The following is a 26,753-nucleotide window of genomic DNA, read 5'->3' as shown; positions in this document are numbered from 1 at the left end:
CCTCAGGCCTGTATTGATTGATTTAACCCTTTACCCATCCAGTATGTGTGAAATGTACTATAGATTATCTTATCTCATTATCTGTGTCCAGCGTTCCTTCTGTTCCTGCTGTTATCATTTCTGTCTTTGTACAGGACATGGCTCAGGACACGGCTCAGATTTGTCTGTTGTCCTAAAACATGTTTGGCATGACAATAAGTGACACAAGAAGTTGGCGTGATGGCACAACCCGACTGGCACTCAGTGTATTGATAAGGGAGTTTGGTCTCATGTCTTATCTTTATTTGTAGATGCGTTGATGGTAGATATGGTTAAGATTCTCCAGTGCAATACTGTAGGAAGGCTATATTACAGATCTCTGCAGAGCATTTTAGAGCCATATTTGTCACATATGTATTATGCAAGTGGTTGTGACTTGATATGCAGTCAGATAAAACATCACAGCCAAGCTGTTACCACTTCATTCGTATTGATGTAGTGTAGTCAAATGTTTTTGTAGAGTTGCAACTGCATAGTGCAACTGCATAGAGTTGTTTTGTGTTTGTACATTAACCTTGTTTATCCACCGTACCGCATAACTGCCTTTATTGAAGAATGTTCCCTCTACTCCCACCTTTTCATAAGAAAGTATGTTTGCGACGTGGAAGTCCATTAAAGAGCGCGGTGCCCTGTCTGGCAGCCTCTGCTGAATGGCCATTGTGAAGGAAAGCGCTGCTTTCAAAGGTTGGTGAAGGCCTCCACCTACATGCAGCATTACATCAGGGATACAGGAAAAGGAGACACTGTGCTCTGCTCTGCTCTCTATACTTCTCTTTGGACTGAATGACACAAAGTGAGGCTTTCACTCAAGTGAACCAAAAATTGCAAAGAAGTTCACCTCACTGACCTACGCTACCAATAAGCTTATTTAATTACCGATGGGGACCTCGGCAGAGGAGTGGATCACGTCGATCGATTGTCACTTTAGCTCCAAGAAACTTCAAGCTCTTAGTTTTACTCTAACTTGAAGACTGAGGAAGGCTAGGAAGCTGAAACGTTTGTTGTAACAATTTATTAACTAATTTACGTTTGAACCTCCTGCTTAACCTTGCTCTGGAAGCCTGTGTTGCTATCCAGGGATCCTCCATCCAATCAGCAGAGCTCAGTGGTCGATGCCTGTCTTCCTGCGACTGGTCTCCAGCCACATGTTCCCTTGAGAGGGCCCAGCGTACAGGTGGAAGAAACAGGCTAACAGTAACATGGCTCATCCCAGGCAGCAAATCGAAGTGGCCGTGACCCTGAATGGATCAACAGCCCCTGGGAGAGAGGGTCTCAGACGAAGATGTCAGCACAGACCTTGATCTTATCTGACTGGGATAACTATTGGAGAGCAGGTTGTCATACCAAGACAACAGGCCTCAAGTGTCCTGCTGGGTATAAGCAGGTATTGTGTGAAGGGACTGCAGGATTGAGTTGGAGATGAGTGTATAGATAGGGTTTGCTCTACTCAGGCTGTGGGTAGTATATTTCTTTCAGATCCATAGCAATGTAGGGGAGAGAGTTTGTCCTTTTGCCTGTTGCTTTGTTCAATGGCGAAATGGGTTTCGTAATTTTTGTTTCTGTCTGTAATCATATATTCCTATATTCTTGCCGAATTCCTTGCTCCATCCGTTCCCAAGTCATAGGAATTGGTTTCTTGGAATTTTACTATACATTCTTCCAGGAAATGTATTGTCTTCCATGTTCTCCCTGGAATAGTGGTGAGTGGTTGAAATGGCTTCCAACATGTGCCGTCACTCCTACGTGATGGTTGTCCCTCAGTCAGTACAGGCTTTTTTTGTTATTTGTAAACTCAGGTTCCCTTTATCTAATATTAGGTTTTGGTTGAAGATCTGATAACATTCAGTATCAAAAATAGAGAAAATCATAAAGGGGGCAAATACTTTTTCACCGCACTGTATATACATTTATGTTATGTTAATTTGTATGACAACAGGTACCCTATTATAATGAAAATAGCTGTGGAAATAGTATTGCATTTTTCTAAGCTATAGGCATTTTGTGATATAATGCCTCTTGTACTCGTTGTCGACCAAAGTCCTTGATGGTACTTCAAAGACCACCTGGTTCAGACCTAAAAGCAACCATGTCAAATTTGGACTTTCATTTGCAGCTTTAATTGGATTCTCCAGAAATGAATTTCTGAGGAATTAGGAATTCATGTAGGCGACTCTCACCTTTTCAATATCCATCTATAAATGCTCTTGACAATTAGCTTGCTCTTTTTAACTACAATAGGAGCATCCTCTTTTAGACCTGCCATGGAACGGAAGACCAATTATTACCCTTATTTAGCCCACCCTCTTTATCCTATACAGTGGGGGAAAAAAGTATTTAGTCAGCCACCAATTGTGCAAGTTCTCCCACTTAAAAAGATGAGAGAGGCCTGTAATTTTCATCATAGGTACACGTCAACTATGACAGACAAATTGAGAATTTTTTTTCCAGAAAATCACATTGTAGGATTTTTAATGAATTTATTTGCAAATTATGGTGGAAAATAAGTATTTGGCTACCTACAAACAAGCAAGATTTCTGGCTCTCACAGACCTGTAACTTCTTCTTTAAGAGGCTCCTCTGTCCTCCACTCGTTACCTGTATTAATGGCACCTGTTTGAACTTGTTATCAGTATAAAAGACACCTGTCCACAACCTCAAACAGTCACACTCCAAACTCCACTATGGCCAAGACCAAAGAGCTGTCAAAGGACACCAGAAACAAAATTGTAGACCTGCACCAGGCTGGGAAGACTGAATCTGCAATAGGTAAGCAGCTTGGTTTGAAGAAATCAACTGTGGGAGCAATTATTAGGAAATGGAAGACATACAAGACCACTGATAATCTCCCTCGATCTGGGGCTCCACGCAAGATCTCACCCCGTGGGGTCAAAATGATCACAAGAACGGTGAGCAAAAATCCCAGAACCACACGGGGGGACCTAGTGAATGACCTGCAGAGAGCTGGGACCAAAGTAACAAAGCCTACCATCAGTAACACACTACGCCGCCAGGGACTCAAATTCTGCAGTGCCAGACGTGTCCCCCTGCTTAAGCCAGTACATGTCCAGTGTCCAGGCCCGTCTGAAGTTTGCTAGAGTGCATTTGGATGATCCAGCAGAGGATTGGGAGAATGTCATATGGTCAGATGAAACCAAAATATAACTTTTTGGTAAAAACTCAACTCGTCGTGTTTGGAGGACAAAGAATGCTGAGTTGCATCCAAAGAACACCATACCTACTGTGAAGCATGGGGGTGGAAACATCATGCTTTGGGGCTGTTTTTCTGCAAAGGGACCAGGACGACTGATCCGTGTAAAGGAAAGAATGAATGGGGCCATGTATCGTGAGATTTTGAGTGAAAACCTTCCATCAGCAAGGGCATTGAAGAGGAAACGTGGCTGGGTCTTTCAGCATGACAATGATCCCAAACACACCGCCCGGGCAACGAAGGAGTGGCTTCGTAAGAAGCATTTCAAGGTCCTGGAGTGGCCTAGCCAGTCTCCAGATCTCAACCCCATAGAAAATCTTTGGAGGGAGTTGAAAGTCCGTGTTGCCCAGCGACAGCCCCAAAACATCACTGCTCTAGAGGAGATCTGCATGGAGGAATGGGCCAAAATACCAGCAACAGTGTGTGAAAACCTTGTGAAGACTTACAGAAAATGTTTGACCTGTGTCATTGCCAACAAAGGGTATATAACAAAGTATTGAGAAACTTTTGTTATTGACCAAATACTTATTTTCCACCATAATTTGCAAATAAATAAATTAAAAATCCTACAATGTGATTTTCTGGATTTTTCTGGACGTGTACCTATGATGAAAATTACAGGCCTCTCTCATCTTTTTAAGTGGGAGAACTTGCACAATTGGTGGCTGACTAAATACTTTTTTCCCCACTGTACATATACTATTACTCCTGTTTACATGTACACTACTGGTCAGAAGTTTTAGAACACCTACTCATTCAAGGGTTTTTCTTTATTTTTACTATTTTCTACATTGTAGAATAATAGTGAAGACATCAAAACTATGAAATAACACATATGGAATCATGTAGTAACCAAAAAAGTGTTAAACAAATCAAAATATATTTTATATTTGAGATTCTTCAAATAGCCACCCTTTGCCTTGATGACAGCTTTGCACACTCTTTGCAGTATCCCTGCCCTATAAAATCTGCAATGCTGAGAACGCAAAAGGAATCACAGAATTCAGACATTAAAACGGAATTGAACAATATTCCAAAATTTATTGAACTACTTAAAACATTCTGAGAACTCCATTAGATAAATGAATTGTTTGATCATAAAGTAGTGCAGTGGGAGAAGTCATATTCAAATCAAATGGTGATACGATCATTGATGGTGTTTTTACATTGTAGTCATTTAGCAGATGCTCTTATTCAGAGCAATTAGAGTTTAGTGCCTTGCTCAAAAGGGCACATCGACAGACTTTTCACCTAGTCGGGGATTCGAACCAGCATCCTTTCGGTTACCGGCCCAACCTCTTAACCGCTAGGCTACCTGCCAACCTACGTGATGTGACAGACGATGTACGTGGCTGACGATGTATATTATTTATAGCCTATTTCAACTTGACTGGCACCACGCATTAAAGAGCTGACCGGGCAGCCCACAGCAGGGCCATTCCAAATGGCCTATTTCTTTCCTATAGGCTGCGTAATCTATTTCAGTAAATATGTTGTAAACAATTTACAGAATGTAAGAGAACAATGTAGACAGAGCTAAGATTTTCACCAAAGCAATGCAAAATGACCAGTCAAAATATTTGTGTTGTTTTCTCTCTCTCAATGTTGGATGATCTGGGCCATATAGCAGAAAATGAATTTATCTAACGGAGTTTTCAGAAAGTTTTAAGTAGTTTCAAATAACCTAAAAACATGATAGGCCTAAGGTAATAATGACATTAGTAGAACAAACAATAGCTAAATATAGAAAAATCTAACAAGTAGTTTGAACAAACCTTACAGTTGAGCAAAGCTTAGTTGAAAAGAAATGATGCATGCGTCCCTCCTCCTTGCCATTGCAAACGAAACGGCCAAAATCCTAATCCTACTAAATGAAATAGCCTGTCAGAAGCATTAAGACAAGTTAAAGTTAGGAAGAGTATTTCCCAAATAGGCTATTCTAAGTGTTTAATGTTCTAAAGTTGCAGCATTCAAATCGGAACAATTGTGAAAGTCAGTCTATAGGCGATTCTCTATCACAACTTTATTTTTACTGACAAATATTACAGGCAACAAGAAGTGAAATTGAGCAAACAATATCAAGATGGAAAAATCTAATGAGAAGTGAAAGAACTGACAGCTGAGCAAAGCTTATGAAAGAATCGATGTGTAGAGTAGGCATATTGCCATAGACTATTATTAGCTATGTATAGAAACTACCAACAACGTATAGAAGCCTAGGCCTAATAAGAGAGGAAGATCAGGCAGAAATGCGAATCATTGAACAATTATCCCGTTCTGGGGACAGCAGAGTTCCGTGCTCTGCAGCCGGGCCCATCATGATTTACAACCCATCACACGATGCACAGCCAACGAAGCTGTCTTGCGCTTCCGCACACGCAGACACACACCTCTTTCGTGCCACAGTTCCAACAGAGAGGAATAGGCTACTAAAAAAAAGATTTGTCTCCAAAATATATGTTGTCATGATTCCTCTCGTCCCTCCTGTAGCGTGCGAGCTCGCGCTAGCAATCCTTTTTAGCTGTATTTTTTTAATGATATTTTTATTTATTTTTAATGTTTTTCCTGGGGGTGCGATACCATCATATTATCACAACGTTTTATTGGTACTTAATCACTATAGGACAAAGGCTGACATCACCCAACCAGTGGATATTTGTTTCGCAAACTCTACCATCACACGTGAGCTACAAAAACACAGCTAAACAACAACCTCTTGCTAGGTGCACACTGGAATTAAAGGGTAACTACCCACAAAAATCTAAATTCCCCCCAAAAATCTAAGACCTCAAAAGGGGTCTCCTGATGTGGTTTATGCATTGTTGTGGACTTAGAACGTAACATTTATTTAAAAAGTGTGATTTTGAAATAAGCATACAGATGCAGATTATGCGCGCTGACGCCGCCTGGTCTGCCAATCGCAAAGCGCATGCAAGTGCATCTCGGATGGTGTTTTTGTGTCTCAGTTGGTATGTAATGTGTTCCAGGGCGTCAGTGTGCTACGCACATACCAGTCTGCGCACTAGCTCTGGTCCAGGGCGTTATATTAGTGTGTTAGTATCATAGTGGTCAAAGTTGGGAGAGCAATGACTGAATACAGTATATGAAGTGGGAGAGCTAGCTAGCTACACTATATATACAAAAGTATGTGGACACCCATTAAAATTTGTGGATTCGGCTATTTCAGCCACACCCGTTACTGAGAGGTGTATAAAATTGAGTGCACAGCCAGGCAATCTCCATAGACAAACATTGGCAGTAGAATGGCCTTACTGAAGAGCTCTGTGACTTTCACCATGGCACCATCATAGAATGCCACCTTTCCAACAAGTCAGTTTGCCAACTTCTGCCCTGCTAAAGCTGCCCCGGTCAACTGTAAGTGCTTGTTATTGTGAAGTGGAAACGTCTAGGAGCAACAACAGCTCAGACGCGAAGTGGTGGTGGGCCACACAAGCTCACAGAACGGGACCGTAGATTTCTGAAGCGTGTGGTGCGTAAAAATCGTCTCCTCGGTTGCAACACTCACTACCGAGGTTCCAAACTGCCTCTGAAAGCAACATCAGCACAAGAACTGGCAGCTTGATGAAATGGGTTTCCATGGCCGAACAGCCGCACACAAGCCTAAGATCACCATGCGCAATGCCAGGTGCTGGCTGGATTGGTGTAAAGCCCGCCCCATTTGGACTCTGGAGCAGTGGAAACGCGTTCTCTGGAGTGATGAATCATGCTTCACCATCTTGCAGTCCAACGGATGAATCCTGGTTTGGCAGATGCCAGGAGAATGCTACCTGCCTGAATGCATAGTGCCAACTGTAAAGTTTGGAGGAGGAATAATGGTCTGGGGCTGTTTTTCATGGTCGGACCTCAGCCCCATCGAACACCTTTGGGATGAATTGGAACGCAGACTGCGAGCCAGGCCTAATCGCCGAACATCAGTGCCCGACCTTACTAATGCTCTTGTGGCTGAATGGAAGTAAGTCCCCACAACAATGTTCCAACATCTAGTGGAAAGCCTTCCCAGAAGAGTGGAGGCTGTTATAGCAGCAAAGGGGGGACCAACTCCATATTAATGCCCATGATTTTAGAATGAGATGTTCGACAAACAGGTGTCCACATACTTTTGGTAATGTAGTATATGTGTTCAGGATTAATTTCGTTTTGATCATTTTTGGATACAGTGTTAATGCCAAAAATCACTACAACCAAGCAACCACTGTTGCTAGTGCTTTAGCTGTCACCTAGATAAATTGGCTACACTGGCTAGCTAGCTAGTACTACAAGCTAGCTAGTAGCGCATTCAACATCCGGTCTCATCTCGTATGTCTCACAGTGTGTGTGGTGTGAGAAGGTATCTGCTGGTGCCAGACCCTATTGGGGAAAACAATGGGAACATGGAAAGCAAAACTGAGAACTGAATTTGGGATAAAACAAAATGGAATCAGACATAACATTTTACAGATTTTATAAGGCATTATTTTGATATTGAATTCTGCATTGTTGTGAAGGGCTTGCAAGTTAAGCATTTCACTGTATTGTATGTGACAAATAAAACTTGAAACAGTTTCCCTGTTACGAACATAATGTATTTTGTCTGTCTCTTCCTCCAGCCTGGTTGCTAAGTTACGGAAAATATAACCTGACTACCATACTCCTCACAGAGGATTTTTCCACTAAACTCAAAGTAGAACAAAGTCTGTTCGCGGTTTGGAGCCATTCCCTGAACAATATATCATTTTCTGCTCTCCAAATCGATTACGAATGGAGCTTACCTTCAGACATATTGGCTGCCTTTTGAAAAATGTGTTGATTTTCTGAAAGGAGCAGTGTAAAATACCTGCACTTTCAGTCAATTCTCAAGAGTGTGAATGTAGATACACTGTATGTGTTATTCTGCATTTTTTTGTTATGTTCATGGAATCGAGAAATCAATGAGATGAGAATCATTTTACTTTATTAATCCCCAAGGTGACGTTAGGTTGAAATAAGCTTGTTAAAGTGTATGGAGCGTTCCCCAGCACCTCACTGGCACACAGTTTTAGATTTACAGGGTCGTCAAACCAAGGTAACAGAAACATTATGAGCCAGTAGTTTCAGGACTGGGTCATATTCTAAAAAACTGTCTGAGTGCATGCCAGCGGGCTGTGTGTTTGGAATGAATGATCTGACACACTGGCATGTCATGTAGCTTCCTCTTATGTGCAGGTGTGGGACGGGGGTGTACTATTTATCTTTCACTGTCTACTGTTGTTTATTTCCTGCTGTGTTCCTATGTGGATTATGTATGTAATGTGTGAGGTGTGCGAAGACTTTCCTCTTGTAGGACAATAAACACCAATCTAATCTAATGTCAGTCTCTCTCCTCGTGTCTCTGTAGAAATACAAAGCTGGGCGATGTGATGACATCCTCAAGTGGAAGCCACCTAGCCTCAACTCCTTAGACTTCCATCACATCACCCAGCTTTTTGCTCACCGTTCTTGTGATCATTTTGACCCCACGGGGTGAGATCTTGCGTGGAGCCCCAGATCGAGGGAGATTATCAGTGGTCTTGTATGTCTTCCATTTCCTAATAATTGCTCCCACAGTTGATCACCAAAGTCAGTGAAGGGTGAGTCACTGTTACTAGGGAAACGCTCCACCAACATGATGATTCTACTCTAAGAACAAACACCCATCTCTTTGACGCATGCGTGTAGTTTGAGACATCAAGACAACCACATACTATAGTAGTGACAGAGTGTCAGCTACTCGCTTTGAACCATGTTCTGTACAATGATCTATATAAACTCTGGATTGCCGATGCTATGTATTGGCCATTGAGAGGCTTTGAAGCCACCGGTCAGCCGTATTGGCACTGCCTAGTAGGAGTAGTCCTCCATAGGAATGAATGGAAATCTAGATTTTTAGATTTAGATTTTAGTCATTTAGCAGACGCTCTTATCCAGAGCGACTTACAGTTAGTGAATGCATACATTATTTTTTTCATACTGGCCCCCCGTGGGAATCGAACCCTCAACCCTGGCGTTGCAAACGCCATGCTCTACCAACTGAGCTACATCCCTGCCGGCCATTCCCTCCCCTAACCTGGACGACGCTGGGCCAATTGTGCGCCGCCCCATGGGTCTCCCGGTCGCGGCCGGCTACGACAGAGCCTGGATTTGAACCAGGATCTCTAGTGGCACAGCTAGCACTGCGATGCAGTGCCTTAGACCACTGCGCCACTCGGGAGGTTAAATCTACAGTATTTCAATTAAATGTTTCAAGTATTAAAGGACACACCTACTCATTCAAGGGTTTTTCTTTATTTTTACTATTTTCTACATTGTAGAATAGTAGTGAAGAAATCAAAACTATGAAATAACACATATGGAATCATGTAGTAACCAAAAAAGTGTTAAACAAATCAAAATATATTTTATATTTGAGATTCTTCAAAGTAGCCATCCTTTGCCTTGATGACAGCTTTGCACACTCTTGGCATTCTCTCAACCAGCTTCACCTGGAATGCTTTTTGACCAGTCTTGAAGGAGTTCCCACATATGCTGAGCACTTGTTGGCTGCTTTCCCTTCACTTTGCGGTCCAACTCATCCTAAACCATCTCAATTGAGTTGAGGTCGGGTGATTGTGGAGGCCAAAGCAACCCCACACCATCAAACCTCCTCCTCCATGCTTCACGTGGGAACCACACATGCAGAGATAATCCGTTCCCCTACTCTGCGTCTCACAAAGATACGGCGGTTGGAACCAAAAATCTCAAATTTGGACTCATCAGACCAAAGGACAGATTTCCACCGGTGTAATGTCCATTGCTCATGTTTCTTGGCCCAAGCAAGTCTCTTCTTATTATTGGTGTCCTTTAGTAGTGGTTTCTTTGCAGCAATTCGACCATGAAGGCCTGATTCACGCAGTCTCCTCTGAACAGTTGATGTTGAGATGTGTCTGTTACTTGAACTCTGTGAAGCATTTATTTTTGCTGCAATTTCTGAGGTTGGTAACTCTAATGAACTTATCCTCTGCAGCAGAGGTAACTCTGGGTCTTCCTTTCCTGTGGCGGTCCTCATGAGAGCCAGCTTCATCATAGCGCTTGATGGTTTTTGCGACTGCACTTGAAGAAACTTTCAAAGTTCTTGAACTTTTCCCGGACTGACTGACCTTCATGTCTTGAAGTAATGATGGACTGTCATTTCTCTTTGCTTATTTGAGCTGTTCTTGTCATAATATGGACTTGGTCTTTTACCAAATAGGGTTGGCTGATTGGCTCAAACACATTAAGAAGGAAAGAAATTCCCCAAATTAACTTTTAACAAGGCACACCTGTTAATTTAAATGTATTCCAGGTGACTACCTCATGAAGCTGGTTGAGAGAATGCCAAGAGTGTGCAAAGCTGTCATCAAGGGAAAGGGTGGCTATTTGAAGAATCTCAAATATAACATATATTTTGATTTGTTTAACACTTTTTTGGTTACTACATGATTCCATATGTGTTATTTCATAGTTTTGACGTCTTCACTATTATTCTACAATGTAGAAAATAGTAAAAATAAAGAAAAACCCTTGAATGAGTAGGTGTGTCCAAACGTTTGACCGGTAGTGTAGTTCTGAAAGAGCTGTTAGCTGGCAGAGTACTGCTTCTCCTCAGAGCCCAGTGGTAGTGGTCCAGGTCATTCATTCGTTCTTTGTCTTTGTTAGAGGAGAAGGAATGAGTGCTTGTTTATCTGCCAACACACTCCATCCCTCAGCGTTTCTCTGCTCTCTGTGCTTCAGAGAAGAAGCAGCTCAGTCTCACCACTTTCATTACCTCAACTGAAAAACAGGATGAGAAGCTGAGAGAAAAGGATGGATAGTTGGAGGATAGAGGGAAAGAGCAGGAAGAAGACAGAGTGTGAGAGAACAAGACAGTGAGGGAAAGAGATAGCAAATGATAATGGGAGTTTTCCCAGGTGGGGCATGGAATAAGCACATAGGTTTTTACCGTGGCAACTTGAATTATGGATTTATCAAGCCCGGTTTCTCTCTGAAGAGGCTACCTCGAGTTGGTCCATTAAAACAATTTCTACATGTGACATTGTCAATTCAACCAATCGTTGGTCATTAAATGAATGAGACCTGTAGGAGGCCGGCAGCCAGGGCGTAAAGATGGACTGGACCTGCTTCACGAGGGCCAGACGTATTTGATTCTGCACCACAATATGGTGGATTAACTGCTGTGTGCCCACAGCTGGAAATCAGAAGTCACAATAACAAAAACGGACATAGACATAGACGATGTAGGAAGGGAATGCAAACCATTTTCCGCGTCATAAGAAAATAATGTTTCTCAAACAGCTTTGTGGATTTTTGCCCTGGGTTAAAGCCTTGAGGAGTTTGTGCTTGTGTAAACATTCATTCCGTTCGAAGTGAAACTCCAATTATCGGACACAAACAAGCTGATGAAAGTAGAATCTCAATGTTCCACCTTTATCTGCTGGTGAGCAGGACCCCTGTGAGAAAAGGCTGGGCTTGGTGGCCTTGCAGCTTACAGCAGGCGGGCACGGGTTAGAGGCTTTACAGACCCGGTCCGGCCTCTCAGCCAGCTGCATTGAGAAGAGACAGAGCCTGCGTCTTCAATGGCACCCTATTCCCTATGTAGTGCACTACTTTTAACCCCTATGGGCCCTGGTCAAAATAAATGCACTATATAGGAAATAGGGTGCCATTTGGGACGCAATCAGAGGTTCATCTGGTTCAAACACCCTCAGCAAACAGAAGGAGATCTGCAGGGCAAAACATGTTAATTTCGACTGTTTTCTCTTTGTGAAATGACTGTTCTGCATGTATTACAAGTTATCTGGAATGGCCATGTGGCCCACAGCCCTTGCTGGCAGCTTAGCCCCAGTCCATTCGGAGCTTGTTGGACAAATGCCGTTTGAATATAGAAGAGATGTCTTGTTGACTGTTGCGCTCTGTGATTTGGGGTTCAAACTAAGTCCCGTTCCCAATGTGTTTAATTAGATTAAGGTAATGTTGACCATAAATGCAATCAGCATGTTATTATCACCTTTACCCAGTGGATTTTAGGTCGTTTTTACCTGGGACTGATTCAAATCAATGGATCAATCATCAAATGCAGCATGAAATGCTTAGTAACATAGACAGCCCTGAGTAACACGTTCAGATTGCAGTGGAACATCAACTTAGATTCCAAAATTGACATGACAAACAATAGGCCACAGGCAGTCCATCATTTCACAGCATCAGTCTTGCAGTCTGCCTCAATGACTTTGATCAAACAAAAAATTGACAACATCCAGGTTATTTTCGGATCACCATGTCAATAGAATTTTCTGTCATGGTTTAACTTTTTTGTCAGTGACCAGAGGTCTTGATAAATACATAGCCCATACAGTTTACGAGGGCAAAGTAGGCTATTTTAGGAATATTTGATGTCAGAGGTTGGGTAAAGTGTGTGAGTGCGGACGTTGGCAGGTGGGTGTGAAGTGAAAGGTTATGTTGTGAACTCAGGGTTGCTCTGCAGTTGTTTCCCTCAGTTCACGGATGGCCGGAGGGCTCCATGGCAGTGTTGACGGCTGCTTCCTGCCTCCCCTCTCCTCACCGTCATTACAGAGGAAGAGGGAGTGGAGAGTCAGCCCCCCCCCCCTAATGAGCGCTCCGCTCACCCAAACCCCTTTATACCCAAAAGGCGGTCTCCAACAGGATGACCCAACATGAGAGATGAAATCTATCCACTCAGGGTTCGATACTGCAACCAAAACAGTCGCGTTTGCCACCAGTGCGACACATTTTTATTGGGTGCCAGTGAATTGGGTGTTTTTACCTGGTCACATTAATTTTTGGTTCACAACTTGCTTTTTTTGTTGTTATTATCATGATTTATTCAAACAGTAATGTGCAATTGAATAAAAAGAAACCAACTTTCTGAAGAGGGAACAACGGCACAGAAATGCCCCCGTCTGTGTGTGACTCCCGGCAGGAAACCCTCCGGGCCAGTCTATCATCCCTGTCAGTGGCCCGCTTGGGCCAGTGATAAAAAATAAAAAATAATGCTATTTTTAATTTAGGCTATATAATTGATTAAAAACAGATGGCTTTCCGAAGCGGTTCGTTCATTATGTTGATTATTTATCACGTGCGCTACACACTTGTAGCCTATAAATAATCTGTCGGTCAGAGAGAGCGCGCAGCTCTTAAACAGCTGCTTGTTGCGTGGAGAAGCTCGACAACTGGTATGGGTAGGTATAGGAAAGATGTTCCTACCAGTCAGTAAATTATAAGGCAGGAATGGGTATGCAAACCAGGTATTTAAAAAGTTAAATGTCTTGGTTGAATATTTGCGATGCGTAATTCAGTCAGGGTCTCAACTTACTATTAGAATACACAAGGTGCAATTTAGAAATTTGGTTGTGCATCAGCATTTTTTCTCTTATGTCAGTCACTGAATTAGTCAGCAAACAATTTTTAGATTGGTAGTTAGTCTAGCCAGCTATCTAAACTTGTAGTAATCATGGCCGAAGACCGACCGGGCACACAGGGCACGTGCCCAGGGGCCTTGACCTCCAGGGGGCCCCCATTTTGATTTTGATTTTGTTAGTCATTCAGATAACATATTAACATGGCATAAGTCATTACAAAATGTGTAGAATTGCAGGAAATTAGCTTTTTTTAGTTTTTCTACTGTCGAGGGGGGCCACAAAAATGTTTTGCCTCAAGGTGGGGGGACCCCCAACCAAATCTTTCTTAGCGCCCCCAAAAGGCTAGAGCCGACCCTGTGTCGAGGCCTGTGTTTGCAGTGTGTGTAGGGCCTGTACGTCTACCACTATGTGTAGCCGTTAGCAATGCTAATGATAGCCTAGCCGTCTTCGGGTAGATGGAAAGGCAATTAGAAGGTAACTACATGATTCTTCCTACCTGGAAGAATCATGATTATTTGCGTCAATCCAGTGGCCATTTGTTTTGAAAACTCCATCACAAGTGTGCTAGCCAAACACAACTGTCTGGCAACTACAGACCTCAAAAGTGGTCCTCTGATGTGGTTTAAGCATAGTTGTTTTTCTATTTAAAAAAGTTTGATTTTGAGAGTGAAAACCTTTAAAAAAAAGGGGAAATCAGTCCTCCTCCCGCTTTCTTTTGGTTTAATTAATTAATGATTAATGTGCCATTTAGCAGACGCTTTTATCCAAAGCGACTTACAGTCATGCGTGCATAAATGTTTGTGTATGGGTGGTCCCGGGGATCAAACCCACTACCCTGGCGTTACAAGCGCTGTGCTCTACCAGCTGAGCTACAGAGGACCACAAAAAAAAGAACACATGGCACTCTGAAGTCTGAAGTCTATTTTCTTTGCTGTTACATTTTAGTCATTTAGTAGACGCTCTTATCCAGAGCACAGATTTTCATACCTTTTTCATACTTTTACTGTTACAGTAAATATATCCACATTTATGCTAATTTAAAATATGGCTAGTCATTATTAGCCTGGTTCTGTATGGAATGCAGGTACATTATGGGACACAGGCCAGATCATTATCAATATTTTCTATTAAATAAATTGGTGCGACCAAATCATGTGCAGGTGCCATCATCTGAAAAAGTTGGTAGCACCAGTGACACTAGTTGTAAAAGTTAGTGTAGAACCCTGCCACTGTGGTTTGAACATCAGATCAGCCCAGATAGCCCCCTCATTTCCGCCTGTGCTTCTCACAAGTTAAGTGATGGTGTAGGGAGAACCAGGAACAGGAAGCCAGTGACGGTATCGTCAGTGACAGTGTTTAGGTCTGGGGAGGAGGGTTTGGGTGCGTAACAAAAGCAGACAATGCGTCCTGAAATAACCATGAGCAGCCAGGCAGGGGGTGTTTCAATGGAGGGGTGTGTGTGTGTCATTAAGGCCAGCTGTGGGGCTTGATCCCTGGCGATGAGACGGAAAAGCACATGGTCACAGGACCAGGGGGGGAACGCTTGTTTGGGGCCTCACATACACAAAAAGCTTCACACACACAGCAAAAACCCTGATTCTGCACCACATTACGGTGGATTAACTGCTGAGTGCTCACAGCTGGCGATCAGAAGTCACAATTAATGTAGCTGACGTAGATACAGACGGATGATGTAGGGAGAGAATGTACAACTGTTATAACATTGTAGGCAGAAGGTGGTCAGTTTGATGCCTATGGGGTTTTGAATGGCGCTATAATTGTCCTCCAGACGTGGCATCGTCACCGTCCTGTGTTTGCACTCTGTAACCTACATGTTGAAGCCTCCAGATGCACTGAGAGAAAGGCTACGTCCCAATCATCTCCCCTTCTTCCCAAAGTGTATACTTGTTCACTTCCCTTCACTAATTTGAAAGGAAATTACTGGTATAAGAACGAATGCACACTTCAGGAGAAAGGAGATATTAATGTGACACACCCAGAGAGAGGGGATGGGAGGTGATCGATGTTGCCGCTATTTCATTCTGTTACTAGCTGGTAAACAGCGGTGTGCTGTAGTAAGCTAACTCTAGTTTCTGAGAAACATTGTTCCCTCTCTCATTAACGGGCAGGGGATGCTGTCTGTTTGGGGCTTGGGGCTTAGGGTGTGACCTCAGGGAGTCTGGAGGTGTTAATGAAGATGTTTTGTCTTTGCAGGTTGCTCCCCCAGACTGTCGGATTGCTCTATGTCGGCAGCTATGACATGCCCTTTACAAAGATGAAGGTGAGACAAGGAGCTGGATGTGTTGCTAAACTCAACCTCACCTACACACACAAAGGAAATGCTGTAAGCCCTTACAATGTTTGCCTAACAACACCAAGTGAGCCTTTGTTTTTGCCAGGGATTTACAACAAAGACTCCATGGTAAAGATTTAAGAGATATATAATATGCCATAGAAATGTCTGCATCCAACACACAAGTACTCAACTCATTTAAAAATCATCTATAAACCCAAAGTTGGATACTCAACCTTTCTTGAGACATGAAAAGGATATAGATTTTTTAAAGTTAAAGATTTTCACAGATATTCCCTTCCCTCCAATGCACTCCACTGTGTGGCCAGTCATGGATCTTTCTCCCCAACGCAAGCAGAGGCTCCACTTTGAGAACGAGAAGCTCTAGTCTAGCTCTCTCTGTATGAAATTCGTTAAAAGCCTGTTCAAGTTAATGCCCACTTATGTCTCATTTAACTTTATTCGTAGAGGGTCTCTGGGTCTGGTGGAGTACCAGGCTCCCTATGCAGAGCAGAGTCATATGAGGCCTGTGGAAGAGGAACTAACTCATTAATCATACATTGCCCGCTGCAACATCCATGACAGATCTGTTGAAGTCAGATATTAGCGTTTCTGGTGAAAGCAGCCGGTAGCAGGGAAACGAGAGGACCCTTTGATGGCAGGCAGTGTGGGAGTGTGCAAATCTGTTCGTCACCTTCCCAGATAGCGATCCATTTTTTTCTTCATCAATACATTTACGCGGGTTGGGAGTCGTATCTCAGTCTCACTGTGTAATGCTTATGTCTGGCTTAATGGGATACATTTTCTGTATGCGTAGGTGCCTCTAGATTGTTTGGGTAATTTCCGACTCAACTCCTCAGTCATTTCAGGAAGAATAATTTGCCAAATGCACTTACATTTGATATGCTTTAATGGTTAGGTAATTGCAATAGTTATTTTTTGTTGTGTACAGAAGCCGCCTCTTAGGAGATGCCAGTTTTTTATTTTAAGGCCCTGGATATTTTCCAGTAGATAATTGACTTTCTTTAATCGAGACAGAACTCAATATACCCTTCACAGTATTATCTCCTAAACAAATTGGTATCTTTTAAAAGATTGCAGGGGAACAACAGCCTCTGTCTGTGGTGACTTGGTGTTAGTGTGGTTTTGTTTGGATGCTTTGTCTTTAGCTTATCAGTCACACCTTTCCTCAGAACTGTCAACTTAGCTTTCTGCTTTATTCCAGCAATTAGAGTGTACTCACGCCTCTTCCTCTCATTTCAAATACAATATTATCCGTCTTTGAGAGAACTGGGTAACGATCAGTATGACCCTCCAGAAGCCAGACATTGACGTCAAGTAATGGCACAGTGCGAAACTGTTAACGCTGTTCCCATTTAAAACAGTTTCAGCCCTTTACACAGCTATTACAGTTCCAGGGGTTATCAGTAATTCTGTGTAATTACAAAGCATCTAGTAGAACAAGACTACTCAATAGGGCATGAGGTGGATGTGTAGAGGCGTTAATGCGATGTTGTTCTTAGCTGAGTCATGATGTTGACATCCCTACGGATCGGATGGGGTTGGTTGGGAGGCTGAAATTAATGGCACAGTCCTTCCTGCGCCTAACCATCACATCATCATAGCAACACAAAGGTTGCTAGGGGCCATCTGTCGCATATCATATCAACAGCTAAGAGCAGCCTTTTATGTGTCGATATCAAAGGACTGTGTTAACCTTGAATTTTGATTGTAGTTGTCCATCGACACCGACGCGGTCTCAGAGTTCCTGCGTCAGCATCCCTTGCATCGTATAACAGTGTTCCAGACAGTCCTCCAACTATACAGCGCAATGCTTTGTTATTGAAATGGACCCAAGTGCCACCACAGAGTCCCAGGCCTCTGGGCCAGCTTTGATTAAGTCCAGAATGAAAGAAAGAGCCGCCCAGACGGAGGGGAATGAGAAATATCCTGGCCGTGTAATATAATGCCTTCCTCTGTCAACATCTGACTTGTAAAGTAATACAACACGTCTTTACAACTTGCAGCGACCAAGGAGCTTTGTCATAAAATCCCCTCCAGCTTATAAAGCAGTAGGCTCGACTTGTCATCTCTGCTTGTAATCAGTCTGCACTCAGAACACCAACGGGAGGAAAGTTGGGGGCATACAGACAGACACTGGATGCATCCCAAATGGCCAAATGGCACCCTATTTCCTATGTAGTGCACTACTTGTGGAAACGACTAAGTCTAGACTATTGACACCTGTCTGGTAGAATCAAACACAGTGAGCTGTAGGGTACTTTTGATGGGCATACGAAATGTTTTATTTTAAGATCAGTCTAACTTTATATTTCTCTAAGAATTTTCGTGCTCTAAATAAATCACAAGTTCACCGGAGGCAAAAGCTTGGCATAGGGGTATGATGAAACACAATATTATTTTTCCCCGATAGCCAAGTTACTGGTCCCAAACGCCATGATTGGAATAGAGGGTTATGGAGGATAGATTGGCGTAGTTACTATGAATACACCGGCATTACACATAATAATAGCTGGGAGGGGAGGGTGAGAGTGAGTTTTCCTTTGCCGGAGTCACCTACTAGCTGGCTGCAAGTGTGAGACCATAATGAAGTGGATTTGGCTGGATTAAAGACCAAGCGGTGGGTGGGGAGACATGGCAGCCAGCATGTCTCTCACACACGACTATGGAAGGGATCCCAGCAAACACCACGGCAAACAGGACAGACTCTCATCCCTGCCTGCCAAAAAGTTGCCTCTTGCATTGTTATTTGTCAGCTCTCTTGGCTTTGTGTAAAACTCTGAGCATCGCCCATTCTGTCGCTTCTCTCAGCTGTTCTTAGGAAGGTCTGAAATAATAGTTTGGTTTGGAAATGGAACTGAATCATCGGATCTTTACAGCTAAATGTGTGCTTGTTCTCATTTTAATAGCACAGTGCTGCTACTTGGCAGTTGGTACAGACACTGGTGATGAGGGTAGTGAGACCACGTACCCCTAAGTCTAATGTGTATAATTGTGGGTTGATCCCACTTTTCTCGTGGTCATGCAAACTGTGGTGTGATGTGTTCTGAGCATGACGCCTCCCTCTCTTCACACTCTTTCATCCACACTCTTTCATCCACACTCTTTCATCCACACTCCCTCCCTACTTGAGCACCCAGATGCCCTTCTCTCCAGGAGCAGACAGGCTCTTACGGAGTGCTCGGTCCTCTTGCCAGGCACGGTGGTGTGTTCATGGCAGAGCCGCCCACTCCCTGGTGTCTGCCGGGTCTTCATCTGCTCAGGGGCAGCCTGGCAGTGTGCCCTCGCCAGTCCACTGAACCCTGGAGGTCCAGTGCAGCTCTGCTCCCCTCTCTGTAGCTCCTTTAGCACCACCTCACCCATGTAGATACATACTCAATGATTTGTTGAACAGAACAGTCAATATCAGTGGAGCTAAAGAGCAAATTGATGATGAGTTTCTTAATAAAGTTTTCCTATATCACCATCCGCTGTCTGCATACAGTAGAATGTGTCTGTGTCTTTGGTGTGATGAAATGTTGAAGTGTTTGAGAACAGCAGCTAGGGAAAGCTAGGCAAATCAAACTCATGACAAATGGGCAACAGATACACAAATGTCTTGCATGACTCATTATTCAAAGTGTACATACATAATTCAATTGTCAAGCAGTTATTGCTGTATAATGTCCCAGTATTGTGATAGGAGGACCAGAAGGATTGTAGTCAGTATAATATACTGTATATAATATCCAGAAATTTTGACATTCTAAACCAACCACATGGACTCCTCTTTCCTTCTATAGGCCTCCAAGGAGCTGAAGCAGTACAACAACAAGATCATAGAATGCTCCTTTAACGACAACACCTGGGTGTTCATGAGACAGACGGTGGACAAGAGCTTCCCCAACTCCTACGACACAGCCATGGGTGAGTGAGCAGTGTTTCCCAAAAATTTTTTGCCATACAAAATCAATTGATTCTCCCCAATTTTAAGTCAATTAAGTAGCTGGCCACATAAATACTGAACAAAAATATAAAGGCAACATGCAACAAAGATTTTACTGAGTTACAGTTCATATACAGTGAGGGAAAAAAGTATTTGATCCCCTGCTGATTTTGTACGTTTGCCCACTGAAAAAGAAATGATCAGGCAGGCATAATCAAAGTGACGCTGAACTAGCGCACTTGCCAGTCTTTAGGGTGTCAATGTCAAGCCATTTTGAGGATGTTGGTATTATATTTTGCACAAATGTGCTCATGCCTACAGGAGCCTTTTGAAGTAGCCTAATCAGATGAAAACATTGTGACTGGTTATGTTTATGCCACATATACAGTGAGGGAAAAAAGTATTTGATCCCCTGCTGATTTTGTATGTTTGCCCACTGACAAAGAAATGATCAGTCTATAATTTTAATGGTAGGTTTATTTGAAAAGTGAGAGACAGAATAACAAACAAAAAATCCAGAAAAACGCATGTCACAAATGTTATAAATTTATTTGCATTTTAATGAGGGAAATAAGTATTTGACCCCCTCTCAATCAGAAAGATTTCTGGCTCCCAGGTGTCTTTTATACAGGTAATGAGCTGAGATTAGGAGCACACCCTTAAAGGGAGTGCTTCTAATCTCAGCTTGTTACCTGTATAAAAGACACCTGTCCACAGAAGCAATCAATCAATCAGATTCCAAACGCTCCACCATGGCCAAGACCAAAGAGCTCTCCAAGGATGTCAGGGACAAGATTGTAGACCTACACAAGGCTGGAATGGGCTACAACACTATCGCCAAGCAGCTTGGTGAGAAGGTGACAACAGTTGGTGCGATTATTCGCAAATGGAAGAAACACAAAAGTACTGTCAATCTCTCTCGGCCTGGGGCTCCATGCAAGATCTCACCTCGTGGAGTTGCAATGATCATGAGAACGGTGAGGAATCAGCCCAGAACTACACGGGAGGATCTTGTCAATGATCTCAAGGCAGCTGGGGCCATAGTCACCAAGAAAACAATTGGTAACACACTACGCCGTGAAGGACTGAAATCCTGCAGCGCCCGCAAGGTCCCCCTGCTCAAGAAAGCACATATACAGGGCCGTCTGAAGTTTGCCAATGAACATCTGAATGATTCAGAGGAGAACTGGGTGAAAGTGTTGTGGTCAGATGAGACCAAAATCGAGCTCTTTGGCATCAACTCAACTCGCCGTGTTTGGAGGAGGAGGAATGCTGCCTATGACCCCAAGAACACCATCCCCACCGTCAAACATGGAGGTGGAAACATTATGCTTTGGGGGTGTTTTTCTGCTAAGGGGACAGGACAACTTCACCGCATCAAAGGGACAATGGACAGGGCCATGGAAAATCTGTGGAGGGAGCTGAAGGTTGGAGTTGCCAAACGTCAGGCTCGAAACTTTAATGACTTGTAGAAGATCTGCAAAGAGGAGTGGGACAAAATCCCTCCTGAGATGTGTGCAAACCTGGTGGCCAACTACAAGAAACGTCTGACCTCTGTGATTGCCAACAAGGGTTTTGCCACCAAGTACTAAGTCATGTTTTGCAGAGGGGTCAAATACTTATTTCCCTCATTAAAATGCAAATCTATTTATAACATTTTTGACATGTGTTTTTCTGTCTCTCACTGTTCAAATAAACCTACCATTAAAATTATAGACTGATTATGTCTTTGTCAGTGGGCAAACGTACAAAATCAGCAGGGGATCAAATACTTTTTTCCCTCACTGTAAGGAAATCAGTCAATTGAAATACATTAATTAGGCCCTAATCTATGGATTTCACATGACTGGGCAGGGGTGCAGCCATGGGTGGGCCTTGGAGGGCATAGGCCCACCCAATTGGCAGCCAGGCCCAGCCAATCAGAATGAGTTTTTCCCCACAAAAGAGCTTTATTACAGACAGAAATACTCATCGTGGTCTGCGGTTGTGAGGCCGGTTGGACGTACTGCCAAATTCTCTAAAACGATGTTGGAGGCAGCTTATTGTAGAAAAATGAACATTCAATTCTCTGGCAACAGCTCTGGTGGATATTCCTGCAGTCAGCATGCCAATTGCAATCTGTGGCATTGTGTTGTGTTACAGAACTGCACATTTTAAAGTGGCCTTTTATTGTCCCCAGCACAAGGTGCACCTGTTTAATGATCATGCTGTTTAATAAGCTTCTTGATATGCCACACCTGTCAGGTGGATGGATTATCTTGACAAAGGAGAAATGCTCACTAACAGGGATGTAAACAAATTTGTGCACGAAATCTGAGAAAAATACGCTTTTTGTGCATATGGATAATTTTTGGAATTAATTTCAGCTCATGAAACATTGGACCAACACTTAACATGTTGCGTTTTATATTTTTGTTCAGTGTAGTTGTAAGTAGTCGCTATTTTGGCCCTAGCTGGCACTTATAGGACACTGGTTGAGAGTCTGCCTGCCTGCCTGGCCAGCCCTGGAGCAATCTGTATTAATATCTACAGCCTCTTTATCTCTGTCTGCAATAAGACAATCACTGGGCCTATTAGATTAATGGCTTAGTTCATCTATATTTCACCACACACACGTCTTACTTTAATGCCAGTGTTTTTTCATTACTCATGGTGTGTGTATCTGTGTGGACGTGTTTAACTATTCTTGTGGGGACCAGAAGTCCCCACAAGAATAGTAAACAAACAAAAATTTGACCAACTGGGGAATTTTTTTTTGTCCCCACGAGGTCAAATGCTATTTCTAGGGGGTTTAGGGTTAGGTTAGAATTAGTGTTAGGGTGAGAATTACATTAAGGCTGAGGAGCTAGGGTTAGGAGTTAGGTTTAGGGTTATGGGTTAGGGAAAATAGGATTTTGAATGGGACTGAATTGTGTGTCCCCACAAGATTAGCTGTACAAGTGTGTGTGTGTGTGTGTGTGTGTGTGTGTGTGTGTGTGTGTGTGATGTTTATTATTCAGTTTTTCTTTTATTGTAGAAATGTCCACTGATTGAATACCATACTCTTTCTTCTACGCTTCAAGGCTTTTTACCTTCTCGGTTTCCCAAATCTATATTTAATGCTTGAATTCTGCCAACCTTATAGCTGCAAATGTCAAGGGAGCCCAAACATTAAAAAAAAAAAAAAAAAAATCTGAAACTTCTTTAATGGAATTTGAGGAGTTACAGTGTAGTTGTACACTTGTACCCTGAGGAAAGGAAAAGGTTTAGAGATTTTCTGAGTTTATTAGTTACATGCACAGGGTTTCAGATGTAAATGCAGGGTACAGCAAAAATCTTAAGCTCCGAGCTTCAACAATGCAGGTCAAAGGGTTTAAAACTACCTCCACTATGAAGTGAACATGGCCTGGATTTTGTGCATTTTAGCTGCAGAAACAGCCTGCATTAGAGGTGGACCAAGCCCAGGAAGGGTCCATCATCACGTCTGAGCTAACTTCCTGTCTGTGTGTCTCTTCTCTTCCAGCTGTGTGTACCAGCATCCTGTCACAAAAGGAAACCTTTCTGGACCGCTGTGCCCTGGGGGCCCAAGGACAGAACCGGAAACATCCCCCTGACCCAGACACAGAGCTCATGCCCCCTCCTGCTCCAAAGAGACCCAACCGGGCCGCACCATAGAGCACCACACAACGGGGGAGGGCCGGGTTGGGCCAGTGTAGCAGTGTATCTATATGGCTTGCAGAAAGAGGTCCTTCATGGTTACAGCCCTCCCCCTGCCCCCCTCCTCCCCCCTCAGAGACACAGACATTTGAAAAGCCCCTCTTATCTATGACCATTTGTTTATCAGCCTCTTTCAGGCCTTCTTAACTAAAAAGATCTGATTGAATAACTTATAGATCCTGTTATATATCCCTGTTTAGCGCCCCTTCTAGCTTTAATTTCAATGGTTCTTATTAAAGATAAAATACATAATGGTGAATTTAGATTGTATTTCTTTTTTATTTCCCTTTTTTTAAGGATCTCCCAACTAATCTATTGGTCAACAACAGAGGAATTGTTTTTTTAACTACGGCAGCACCTGACTATGCAGATCTTGTGTCAATGTTTTGTCTAGCTGTTTGTTTGTATTTGGGATAGTGGTAATCAGATGGGAAACAACCATCTGACTCCTCCTTTATACCTTTTCTCTCCCAGCAGTGAAGTGAAGGAATGCACAATTGAATATTTCAAAGGTATTATTTTGTAGCAAGAGAGAGCTATTCCTCTGATATATATTCTTCTGACACACAGTGAAAGATCAGGTTGACAACATGAATAACCATGCTGTCTTCACAGTATGTGTGTAACAAACACACCCTGCCTCCACATGACGTCACATGACCATATCGTCAGACCCCAGAATAAACTGTGTAGCCGCTTGGGAAATGTCATGATGGAAACACGCCTCTCCTCCTTGAGTTTTTTCCTCCTTTAGTTTTTTCTTCTTTGTTTTTCTTCTTCAATGTGTGTAGAATAATAAGATTTCAACACTTGCTTTTTTAACAGATACCCCTAGTTCATAAGACTGGTTTACTGCTGCATTTGTTCTTTAATTGGATCAATTAAAGCATTACATCATGTGAAAGGGACGGTATTTTCAACCAATGAGCGAAGCTTTTTCATTATCACTATTGTCCTGATGTGTGGATGATACTAGATTTTGAAGTTACAATGCAATACCATTTAAGGAATATTCCTTCATGTTTCTGTCTGTGACTGCGTGTGTTTGTATATATATTTTTGGTCTATTTGAGTCTGCCTTTTTTTGGATGTCTGTCTGTCTCTGTGTGCCTTAGGGTCTTACCACTTCTCCTTGCAGCAGGGGAACAGACGGGGGTAGATGAGTTGTACTGCCAAGGCACTTTCCCCTCTGGCAGCACATGAAAGCTGCTCCATCTCCATCAAAGCCGCGCTCACCTTTTGTCATGTATCTGGCTGCCTCGGAGATGCATTCATTCACATGCAGCTGGAGGCCCACACACACATACATACACACATATGTACATAAATAATATTTCAGAGGCCTGATGTGGAGGTGTTTGTGCCCTGGAGTATAGACTAGGAGAGAATAGGGAACCGTACTGTTTTTATGATCAGATGTTTGAAGATTTGATTCCCCTGAGATGACACTACTCCCAAATGCCCTGTGTTCCAACTGTGTTCCAACTCAAAAACACTGGTCAAAATCAAATCAACGTGTATGAATACAATCATTTATATCTCAAAAGGGAGCCCAAATCATGTCTTTGATCAAGCAGGTAGTTAATGATGACAATAACAACCTAATAATGTATCACTGGATACACGCCATCCACAACATGGGTTTGAAAATATAATTAGGGGAGTGAAATGCACCCCTCAACCCCTCTTCCCCCTAACGTCACGATCATGCATCCGTCTTTGTAGAATTGATTTAACTGGGCGGTTTGCACTAGCTTGAAGTCAGGCTGGTCTGACCCGATTACCCTCCTGAAATTATATATTTAATTGCATGGATCTTTCAATGCCAAACTCTCAGGGCGTGGAGACTCAAACCTATTATTAGTGGATTTTTCTTCCAATAAACCCATCTCAGAGTTGGCCATGTGAAAAATGAGTCAGACTGATTTTGAACAGTGTACAGCAGGGTTTCCCAAACTCATTCCAGGGGCCCGCGCAGGGTGCACGTTTTGGTTTTTACCCTAGCACTACACAGCTGATTCAAATAACCAACTGATCATCAAGCTTTGATTATCTGAATCAGCTGTGTAGTGCTAGGGCAAAAAACAAAATGTGCACTGGGGGGGAGGAGTAGGACCGAGTTTGGGAAACCCTGCTGTACAATGTGACATTCTCATCAGAAGGACTGCAGTGTCACAACGTCTAGGACAGCTTGCCAGGCAGGAGGAGTAGATCATCGTGGGCATGGCAGGGCCCTTCTGCTCCTGTCACGACATGTCCACCTCGAAGGCTCCAAGATGCCCATGCCATTCCCTGACCCTCAGATGCATGTCTGTCTGGACTGCCAGTGCCCAAGTCTATCTTGCCAACTCCTCATGGAATTGTCATGCCTGCATTTACAATGACAATGGAGTAGGCAAGAGCACAAACATCTTGGCCCAGGCTACCCAAGTCCTCCAGTCCAGAACAATTTGTATTTTTTATCTTGTCTGGCTTTCCTAACATGATGAGCCATAGGATCCCGTCTGCCTCCTATGGCACCTATACATTCTCAACTAGCTTCATGCATTTACATATGTATAGTGAATCACTCTGATACCTCTTGTTATGTTCATCAACAACAACATAAAAAAGCCATGGTTGGTACAGACGCAATTAAACCCTAACGAACCTATTTGCATGTTAAAGTGATTAGACCTTGATTAGACCAACTGTTCAACTACCAGAACGCACATGGTGCCACGCTGCAATGTAGTCAGTGTCATTTAGTCTGGAGACGAGTCTTGGAAAAACATGGACATGGAAATGAAGACACTGATACACTGGCAAATGAACTGCTCTGAGGGCAATATGATTGCAAATATTACAGAATGTAATATGTGATGAAAAATTGAATACTAGCCTCACCTCTCTCCCCTGCTTGCTCATTTTCTATTTGCCCACAGCTGCTGTCTGAGTGCTTATGTAAATAGCTTTATAGCTATGTGGCCTTAGTAGGAGCATTAGCATAATGTTATAGCCAATCCACGATGTGGGTTTAGATGTGGATTTCCAACTGTCCTAATGGGTTTGTAATGGTGGATGATAGGGGCCAGTGTGATCGCTCTAGTGTGACTACCACTGGAATCTGTTCAGTGGCTCCTGTTGACTTGCCTCCAGTCAGCATGGCAAGAAGTGTTTATG

The 26,753-nt window shown here is 43.0% G+C and overlaps 1 pseudogene; it reads left to right on the top strand.

The window, feature by feature from the left end:
• LOC121552286 overlaps positions 1–24,663 on the top strand; it is a 154,086-nt pseudogene extending 129,423 nt beyond the window's left edge.
• The last annotated feature ends 2,090 nt before the right edge of the window (positions 24,664–26,753 follow it).

Source organism: Coregonus clupeaformis, chromosome 36 (assembly GCF_020615455.1).
Source record: "Coregonus clupeaformis isolate EN_2021a chromosome 36, ASM2061545v1, whole genome shotgun sequence".
Classification (NCBI taxonomy): Eukaryota; Metazoa; Chordata; class Actinopteri; order Salmoniformes; family Salmonidae; genus Coregonus; species Coregonus clupeaformis.
The sequence above is the reverse complement of the archived record's forward strand: the minus strand, read 5'-3'. Positions and strand labels throughout refer to the sequence as shown.